The sequence below is a fragment of the Tenrec ecaudatus genome, chromosome Y (assembly GCF_050624435.1).
Source record: "Tenrec ecaudatus isolate mTenEca1 chromosome Y, mTenEca1.hap1, whole genome shotgun sequence".
Taxonomy (NCBI): Eukaryota; Metazoa; Chordata; class Mammalia; order Afrosoricida; family Tenrecidae; genus Tenrec; species Tenrec ecaudatus.
This window is the reverse complement of record NC_134549.1, coordinates 16,398,170-16,408,445: the sequence shown is the minus strand read 5'-3', so window position 1 is coordinate 16,408,445 and position 10,276 is coordinate 16,398,170. Positions and strand designations below refer to the sequence as shown.

Sequence of the window (10,276 nt, the reverse complement as noted above, 5' to 3'; positions counted from 1 at the left end):
GCCACAGGGACAGGCTGACTGCGTGCCACTGCCCGGGGAGAGGCTGACTGCGTGCCACTGCCCGGGGAGAGGCTGACCGCGTGCCACGGGCCTACCCGCCACGGGGAGAGGCTGACTGCGTGCCACTGCCCGGGGAGAGGCTGACTGCGTGCCACAGGCCAGGGAGAGGCTGACTGCCTGCCACTGCCCGGGGAGAGGCTGACTGCGTGCCACTGCCCGGGGAGAGGCTGACTGCGAGCCACTTGCCAGAGAGAGGCTGACTGCGTGCCACTGCCTGGGGAGAGTCTGACTGCGTGCCACAGGCCAGGGAGAGGCTGACTGCGTGCCACAGGCCTACCCGCCACGGGGAGAGGCTGACTGCGTGCCACTGCCCGGGGAGAGGCTGACTGCGTGCCACTGGCCAGGGAGAGGCTGACTGCGTGCCACTGCCCGGGGAGAGGCTGACTGCGTGCCACTGGCCGGGGAGAGGCTGACTGCGTGCCACTGGCCGGGGAGAGGCTGACTGCGTGCCACGGGCCAGGGAGTGGCTGACTGCGTGCCACTGGCCGGGGAGAGGCTGACTGTGTGCCAATGGCCAGGGAGAGGCTGACTGTGTGCCATGGGCTATGCAAAGGCATGGCTGTGTGGATTGCAACAAGCCACGGAGAACGCTGGGCGGTGGCGGGGCAAGTGGCAGCGGCCCCGTGTCCCACAGAGAGCACCAGGCCTGACAGCCCCGTGTCCCCTGGTGGCCGGGCGCCTGAGCTGCCCGCTGAGCCACGGGCGGGCAGCAGAGCCTCATCCGCACATGGGACTTGGTCTCGTGTGCGTGGGACATGCAGCCGGGAGAGGCCGGTCCCCAGAGGCGCCCGTCGTGCTTGGTCACGGGAGGGCCGTGGGAAGGGTGGAGGGTCTGCAGGAGGAGGGTGGACGGGGCTGAGCCACGGGCTCCAGCCTCAGAGCGATGGGGGGGCGGCTAAGAAGGGGCAGTGCCGTCGTGCAAGCTCGGGGAGGGTGGGAGCAGCTCGCAGCAGCAGGGCGCGCCTGCACCGGGAGCAGCGGGGCGGAAGCACTCCAGCTCCCGGGCCGGGGAGGCCGCCGCCTCAGTCGGGAGTCCAGCCTGCCCGGCACACAGTGGACACTGCACCGCGCACGCAGACGGGCGACCAGACTCCAAGCAAGAAGCCCGGCAGAGGAACCCCGGGCAGAAAGCCCCCGGCCGTGGGCTGGCTTCCGCGTGGACGCGGTCAATGGTGCTCGCCGGCACCGAGTCGGTGCTGCCTCAGAGCGGCCCCGTGGGTTCCCGAGACGGAGACGCTGACGGAGTGGACAGCCCAGTCGTTCCCTCCGAGCCTCAGGTGGATTCGAGCTGCCCGCCCCGCAGATCGCGGCCCAGATGAAGCAGCATTGACTTGATGGCAGTGAGCTCGTTTATGTGATTGACTGCTTGATGGATTGATCCAGCTGGGCTTTGAAGGAGCCTCGCGCTTGAGCAATGGGCTGGTAACAGGACGGTCAGCGGTTCAAACCCACCAGCTGCTCCTCGGAGAACGCGGAGACAGCCTGCTTCCAGAGAGGCCGACAGCCCAGGCGTGCAGGGCATCCCGACGCCGTCCTCTGGGTGTGAGGGAGTCAGAAGGGGCCGGGGCTGACCCGTCCACAGTGAGGTGGCCAGGCCGACCGATGCCGCTGTGACCCTGAGCCGACAGCAGGAAACACCGCCCTCCACTGTCCGCCGGCCAGCGCCCGTGGTCACTGCTGCAGTGTCCATGCGTCTCTGCGGGTCCTCCTCCCGCTCTCTCGCCGTCCACTCTGCCCAGCGCAGCGTCCTTCTGCAGACACTGCCCCTCCCAACCACGCGCCCAAAGCAGGTGACCAGCGCCTCGCCGTCCAGGCCTCGAGGGAGCATCCGCTGACCAGGGGTACACGCTCGTCCCTCGGTGGCCGGGCAGTCGGTGGGGCCTTGATGGGCTGTCGTTGACGCACAGGCCGGAGGTCCACTGCGGAGACGGGACACAGCACAGCCCGGGCCAGCCGCCGCTGGGAGGGGCTGGTGGACGGATGGACGGGCGGACGGCGTCTCTGGGGGGGGGGCGCCTCCGCTCGGGACCCCAGCTGCTGTCTGTCCTGGTCTTTCGGGGGCCGAGCCCCCCCCACCCCCCCGGCGCTCCCAGGACCCAGCCGTCCTCGGGCCTGACCTCACCCGGCGACAAGAGCCAGGACCCGTCCCTGGGGCCAGTGGAACGGCCGGGCCACCGACGCGGCTGCGCCGGGAAGAAGGCCGCCTTTGTGCAGCCCCGGCCCAGCCGGCAAGGCTTTTCAGGGCCGATTTCACGCCGGCTCGGTGGGCTGGGCCCGAGGAGCTGTGGGGCCTGGAGGCGGCGGACGGACGGACGGACACGGGCTGGGAAGGGGCTTCTCGGGGGCGGGCGGGGTGGAGGGGGAGCAGGGCCTGGCTCGCGCCCCATGGGTGTCGGCGGGCTGAGAGGGCAGCGGCCGGGCCTCCGGGCTCTGCTTCGCACCCCTGCCCGCGACAGAACCGTCCCGACCAGGAAGGCCCAGCACCGCAGCCCCCCGGCGGGACAGCAGGTCTCCGTCTTTGCATCACAATGGCCCTTTCGGGGGTCAATGGCCCTTTGGGGGGGTCTATGGTCCTTTCAGGGGGTCAATGGCCCTTTGGGGGGTCAATGGCCCTTATCAGGGGGTCAATGGCCCTTTCAGGGGGTCAATGGCCCTTTGGGGGGTCAATGGCCCTTATCAGGGGGTCAATGGCCCTTTCAGGGGGTCAATGGCCCTTTGGGGGGGGGTCAATGGCCCTTTGGGGGGGGTCAATGGCCCTTTGGGGGGTCAATGGCCCTTATCAGGGGGTCAATGGCCCTTTGGGGGGGTCAATGGCCCTTTGGGGGGGTCAATGGCCCTTTTGGGGGGTCAATGGCCCTTTGGGGGGTCAATGGCCCTTTTGGGGGGTCAATGGCCCTTTGGGGGGTCAATGGCCCTTTCAGGGGGTCAATGGCCCTTTGGGGGGGTCAATGGCCCTTTTGGGGGGTCAATGGCCCTTTGGGGGGTCAATGGCCCTTTCAGGGGGTCAATGGCCCTTTGGGGGTCACCTGAGACCCTCGGGAACACAGAGTCTTTCCAAAGTTCAGTTCCACATCGCTCTGTGACTGGTCACTGGGAGTTAATTGTGGATCGTGACGTTCGATTAGTAACAATGAGATTACGCCCTCGTTTCACGTGTTTGCACGAAGATTAAATGACAACTGATATCAATGGACGTGATTTCTCACAGGGGGGGGGGTCGGAGCAGCAGGAGGGCTGAGCTGACGGCCCACGGCCTCGGGAGACGGAGCCTGACGCCCGGCTGACACGGCCAGGCTGAGACGTCCTCGGGGGTTGACCGTGTGGACCGGAGGCCACTCCCTGACCCCACCTACAGCACCGGGCGCTTCCGGGGGGCGTGTGGTCAGCTTCCACCGTGGGGCGGCCTGGGGGCCTCCTCTCTCAGGCTCAGCCCCCAGCAGGACGGCGTCGAGATCCTGCCCGAGAGCAGCGAGGCCGTGCGAAGGGTCACTGAGCAGCCGCGTCCCCTGTGCTGCTGCCCGAGGGGAACACGATCCCTCGAAGTGGCCACGTGGGGGGGGGCGGCTCAGGCCCGGGCTGTGCCCTTCCGTGTCCCGGGGGTCACTCTTGGCTGGAACCCACTGGACAGCACCTGACTGACCACAACCGCGTCGCCACCCTGGACCGGAGGCCCTTTCTCACTTTGCTCCGTGCGCCCGGGCTTCCAGGGACGGCCGCCACCACAGGGCACCGTGTCTGTGACCGGTGGGCGCGGGCCCTTTGCCGGCCTCCCAAACACCGCCCGGAAAGGCCACGGAGAGAGCCGGCCCCGGGGGCTTCTCCGCGCAGGGATCCAGGGGGCGCGGGTGCCCGCTGGCGGGACCCTCTTGGCGCTGGCCGCTGGGTGAGGCTCCCGGGGTGGGAAACCCGCCTGAGAGGGACGCCCACGAGGGGCCACGCCAGCCGCTCCGCGCAGGGGGTGTAGACGGGGTCTGGGCGGGATGGACCCGCTGGCAGCACCCAGGGAGCAGAACAGGCCGCCGCTCTGCAGCCAGAGACACTTCAAAGGCGCCCACAGCAGCGGCGTCGCCGAGAAGCCCGCCTGTCGCTAATGAATCCTTCCTCGCGGGATTCTCATGCCAATCACTCTGCCGGGCTTGCCTTTCACGGAGAAGAAAGCCGCCGCCGGGTCCCAGGAGCTGGGCCAGGCCCAGGACACAGGGCCAGGCGGGAACGCCAGCTCCCTGCCCGCTGGCCCTCGCCCTGGGAACCGCCGCGGATGGCCAGCGCCGGGCGGCCCTGAGCCGGAGACGGGACCCGGAACTGGCCATGCACAGAAAGAGGCAGCTCCATCCCTTCTCTCCAAAGGCGCCCTCGGGACCCCGGCCCTGGACACGTGACGGGGGAGGAGGGAGGGAGGGAGGGTCGCACTCCAGCGGGCAGTCGGGCGTCCGGGGATCACGTGGGCCTCCCCGTGGGCGACATGCTCCAAGCGCATCTTGGCTACTGGCTGCAAGGCCGGCGGTGCAAGCGGGCAGAGCTGGCCCTCCACGGGCACCGCCTTGTGCCTCTGGTCTCAGGGCAAGAGGACACGGCTCCTCACTGGACCCTGGACGGCTCCTCACTGGACCCCGTGAAGCAGGGTGCAGACTCAGTCTCCGTGGTCTGCACGAAGGCCTTTGAACCTGATGCCCTTCTGACCCGTCTTATGGACTCAACAAGGCCTCGGAAGCCGGACCCTCACGCAGTCTGACCTGGACACACCACTACTGACCGCCTGCGGCACGTCCAGCAGGCTCGTGTTGGCAGCACGAGTCACTCTCGCAAGATCTGACACGCAGGCCCACAGCCAAGAAGTGTCCCTCCCGCCGGGGCACCGGGCAGTTTCCCAGCGCTGACCTGGCGGCTGGCAGCCTGAGCTGGAGGGGACCCGGGTGAGGGCGGCCCCACTTTCTCGCGAGGGACAGGGTGACCCTCCGAGGCTTGTCGAGGACACGCCAACAAAACCCTCTTTTTCCTTAAGCTAAACAGCGAGGGCAGACTCCCCCTTAGAGGAGCCAGGTCTGCACCTGGCCTGTCCCTGATAGGACGCAATGCTGACCGGTCTGGGCCACGGGCGCCCTGGGAGCAGGAGTCCTGCAGCCACTGGCAGCGGAGGCTCCCTCCCAGGGAGCAGGCAGGAGGGCCAGCCCCTCTGCTGACCACCAGCCCCTCCGGTGACCACCAGCCCCTCTGCTCACCACCAGCCCCTAGGCTGACCACCAGCCCCTCCGGTGACCACCAGCCCCTAGGCTGACCACCAGCCCCTAGGCTGACCACCAGCCCCTCCGGTGACCACCAGCCCCTCGGCTGACCACCAGCCCCTCCGCTGACCACCAGCCCCTAGGCTGACCACCAGCCCTTCCGCTGACCACCAGCCCCTAGGCTGACCACCAGCCCCTCCGGTGACCACCAGCCCCTCTGCTCACCACCAGCCCCTAGGCTGACCACCAGCCCTTCCGCTGACCACCAGCCCCTAGGCTGACCACCAGCCCCTCCGCTGACCACCAGCCCCTAGGCTGACCACCAGCCCCTCCGGTGACCACCAGCCCCTCTGCTCATCACCAGCCCCTAGGCTGACCACCAGCCCCTCCGCTGACCACCAGCCCCTAGGCTGACCACCAGCCCCTCCGCTGACCACCAGCCCCTAGGCTGACCACCAGCCCCTCCGGTGACCACCAGCCCCTCTGCTCACCACCAGCCCCTAGGCTGACCACCAGCCCTTCCGCTGACCACCAGCCCCTAGGCTGACCACCAGCCCCTCCGCTGACCACCAGCCCCTAGGCTGACCACCAGCCCCTCCGCTGACCACCAGCCCCTAGGCTGACCACCAGCCCCTCCAGTGACCACCAGCCCCTCTGCTCACCACCAGCTCCTCTGCTGACCATCAGCCCCTCCGCTGACCACCAGCCCCTCTGCTGACCACCAGCCCCTCCGCTCACCACCTGTCCCTCAGCTGACCACCAGCCCCTCCACTGACCACCAGCCCCTCCGCTGACCACCAGCCCCTCAGCTGACCACCAGCCCCTCTGCTGACCACCAGCCCCTCCGCTGACCACCAGCCCCTCCGCTGACCATCAGCCCCTCAGCTGACCACCAGCCCCTCCGCTGACCACCAGCCCCTCCGCTGACCACCAGCCCCTCCGCTGACCACCAGCCCCTCAGCTGACCACCAGCCCCTCAGCTGACCACCAGCCCCTCCGCTGGCCACAGCACGGCCGGGAAGGCCCTGTCTAGCCTGGGCTTCAAGCAGAGGGCGGCCTGGCCATGCTGAGCTGGCAGAGGTCAGGGCTGGGATTCGGGAGGGCTGCCAGCGGGCGAGTGGGTCCCCAGAGCGGAGGCATCGAGGCCAAACGGGCTCTCTCACATGCCCCAGGCCCAGGGCGTACCTCCGGTCCCCGCCAGCCTGGACAGACAGCCTCCCTCCTCTCGGCCTTGGGGCTGTCCAGAGACGAACATCGTCCTCCTCCTGGAAAGTGTGGTCCTTCGCTCGTTAGGCACCAGGTCGGTTCCGGCTCTGAGCCGCCTTCTGCACGACGTAGGGAAACACGGCCGGCCCTGCGCCGCCTCACCAAGGTTCTTACGCCAGAGCCCGCAGCTGCGGCCTTGGAGTCCGTCCATGTCCCCGCGGGCGTCCTCCGTGTCGCTGCCCCTCCGCTCTCCCGGGCACGATGCCCTCCTCCAGGGCCCGGGGCCTGCTCACAGCCTGGCCTCGCCTCTGAGGAGCACTCGGGCTGCGGTCCTTCCAGGCAGATGGTTGGCGGTCCTGACCGGTCCTCCTCGGCGCCGTCAGCACTGTTATCCGGCACCACCAGCCGATGCGCCGGCCCTGCTCCCGTCCTCCTGACTCAGCTTCACCGCGTGAGACGATGGAGGAGACCCTGAACCATCCATCGAGCCGCTGCCCCACGGGCTTGCCGCCGACGGGCCTGCTCTTCCTCCAGGAGATGGACCCGCACACGCGTCTCAGAAGCCCCGTCTGTGCCCACGGTGGCTCAGGACCCGCCTGTCTGCAGGTCTGTCTCCCTCCCGCTTGCCAGGGACCTGGGGGGAAGCCACGCTGCCACTGGGGAGTCAGCCCTCTCCTAACATCGGACGTGCAGCCTGGAGACCGAGGTCCACTGCAGGAACTGCCGGCCACTGGGTGGACCAGGGTTTTGTGACAATTCTCACAGTATGGATACACCCCTGCAGTTCAGTTGCCCTGGCCTGTCCACCTGCATCCCTGGCCTGTCCACCTGCATCCCTGGCCTGTCCACCTGCATCCCTGGCCTGCCCTCCTCCATCCCTGGCCTGTCCACCTCCATTCCGGGCATGCCCTCCTCCATCCCTGGCCCATGCACCTCCATCCCTGGCCCATGCACCTCCATCCCTGGCCTGTCCACCTGCATCCCTGGCCTGTCCACCTGCATCCCTGGCCTGTCCACCTCCATCCCTGGCCTGCCCACCTCCATCCCTGGCCTGTCCACCTGCATCCCTGGCCTGCCCTCCTCCATCCCTGGCCTGCCCTCCTCCATCCCTGGCCTGTCCACCTGCATCCCTGGCCTGTCCACCTGCATCCCTGGCCTGCCCTCCTCCATCCCTGGCCTGCCCACCTCAATCCCTGGCCTGTCCACCTGCATCCCTGGCCTGCCCACCTCCATCCCTGGCCTGCCCTCCTCCATCCCTGGCCTGTCCACCTCCATCCCTGGCCTGCCCACCTCCATCCCTGGCCTGTCCACCTGCATCCCTGGCCTGTCCTCCTCCATCCCTGGCCTGTCCACCTGCATCCCTGGCCTGCCCTCCTCCATCCCGGGCCTGTCCACCTCCATCCCTGGCCTGCCCTCCTCCATCCCTGGCCTGTCCACCTGCATCCCTGGCCTGTCCTCCTCCACCCACAGCCTCACACCACCCAGGAGCACGTCTGGCTGGTTCTCAGCATGCGGGTGGGGCGACCAGCCCACTGTCTGCAGACCCGCCTGGACACCCCGCTCCACCCACGCTGCCCGTGGAACAGCAGGCCGGCCCTGGTCTGAGCCCGGGCAGGTCCAGGAACTGGCCTTTGCCATTGGAGGAGCCGACAGGAAGCCAAGGAAGACAGGACATTCCCATGAGAAGGGAACGAATTCCGGATGAACGGACAAGAATTCCCCCGCAGAGCAGGTTCAATAGGCGTCAGCCACGAGGGGACGAAACAAAGCTGGGAGCCCTGTCGTTATGTCAAAGGAGGGGGTCAGCTGCGGGCCAGGACGTGGCTGTTTCCTGTCCTGCCTCCAAGCCTACGGGGCGCTGCATTGGGAACCCGCATCCGCTCCTGGCGAGAAAGACTGCGCGTCCTGCGCCCCTAACAGAAGCCTCGGTCTCAGAAACCCACGGGGTTTGCCGTGGCCAGCACTGACCTGAGGGCAGCGAGCCTGGTTGGGGTCCTTGTGGGGGCACCGGGGACCCTGGTGGCCCAGTGGTGACACCTTCGAAGCCATGGCCACGGCTCCTCGGCAGAGTCCCTCGTCAGGGAGGCCGGTGCGTGGTGTGAGCTGGGCCCTGAGGTGAAGTTGGACCGTGTGCTTTGGCGCTGGAACCCCTCTCGGGTCACCGAGGGCACCTCTCCGCCTGGCCATCTGGATGGACAGATGGCGGCGTCAGACCGGGCAGGGGAAGCTTTAATGCGTCTGGGCCGCCTCGCCGGCAGTCCCGTCCACGGCCACACGAACGTCAGCGAGGACAGACCCCCGGGAGCATGGCAGCAGGACAGGAGGGAGAGGCCAGGCCAGCCGGCCGAGCACGGGGCTCCTGGGGGCATGGACGCTGTAAACCAGGCCTCCTTCCGGACAGGCCGCCCATAAACCAGCCCCGCAAACGCTGGGGCAGATGAGAGGGTTGCCAGGGACGGGTCACTGCGGTGGGCGCTCAGGGCTGGCCCTCAGGACAGCAAGCACACTGCCTGCGTCTCCACTGAGAACCCCCCAGCCACGGGCCCCGGGACCTCCTTTTGGGGGGCCGCAGTTCACCCCTAACCAACCACGCACCCACGGGCAGACGCGGCCCAGCTGTGGCAGACGCTCAGCTAGAGGGGGCACTGCCTCAGCTGCGCCCATCAAAGGGGTCTTTCTTTAAGAAGACGGGCCAAGGTGTGGTCACACGCGGCCAGCGGCCTCCACCAGCCCCAGCTGTCCAGAGGCCTCTGCAAGGCAGCGCTGCGCCCTGAGGGTTTGCGGTTTGTGGGGGATGACGGGCCGCCGCCCCGCGATGCCTCTGGGCGGACTGCAGGGTGCGCAGCTCGGAGGCTGCCCGGGGCCCGCGGGGGTCGGGGGTCGGGGGTCGGGGTCGGGGTCAGGGTCGGGTTCAGCCCGGATGGAGGTGCTCAGGCCCGTCTCCAGGCAGCAGATTGAGGGGTGCTGGTGTTAGGGAGTCACTGGGCAGGAAGCCGGGCAGCCGCTTGCTCCTGGGCGCCCGCGGGCTGGCGGGCAGGCTGTCCACTGCCCCTGGGCTGCACGCCTGGGCTTGGCGCTTCGAGGGGCGCCCGGAGCCCGCCTGGCCACTAGCCTGGAGCCCCCTGACCGCTAGCCCGGAGCCGCCCTGACCGCTAGCCTAGAGACCCCCCTGACCGCTAGCCTGGAGCCCCCTGACCACTAGCCTGGAGCCCCCCCTGACCGCTAGCCTGGAGACCCCCTGACCAGTAGCCTGGAGCCGCCCTGACTGCTAGCCCGGAGCCGCCCTGACCGCTAGCCCGGAGCCCCCTGACCGCTAGCCTGGAGCCCCCCCTGACCGCTAGCCTGGAGACCCCCTGCCCGCTAGCCTGGAGCCCCCTGACCGCTAGCCTGGAGACCCCTGACCGCTAGCCTGGAGACCCCTGACCGCTAGCCTGGAGACCCCTGACCGCTAGCCTGGAGCCACCTGACCGCTAGCCTGGATCCCCCTGACTGCTAGCCCAGAGCCCCCTGACCGCTAGCCCGGAGCCCCCCTGGCCACTAGCCTGGAAACCCCCCTGACCGCGAGCCCGGAGCCCCCTGACCGCTAGCCCGGAGCCCCCTGACCACTAGCCCGGAGCCCCCAGACCGCTAGCCCAGAGCCCCCCTGGCCACTAGCCTGGAAACCCCCCTGACCGCGAGCCCAGAGCCCCCTGACCGCTAGCCCGGAGCCCCCTGACCACTAGCCCGGAGCCCCCTGACCGCTAGCCTGGAGCCCCCTGACTGCTAGCCTGGAGCCCCCTGACCGCTAG

General features: G+C 68.8%; 1 protein-coding gene across 1 annotated transcript in view; it reads right to left on the bottom strand.

The window, feature by feature from the left end:
- LOC142435544 (anosmin-1-like) overlaps positions 1–10,276 on the bottom strand; it is a 72,493-nt gene that overhangs the window by 37,679 nt on the left and 24,538 nt on the right. The window lies entirely within an intron of this gene.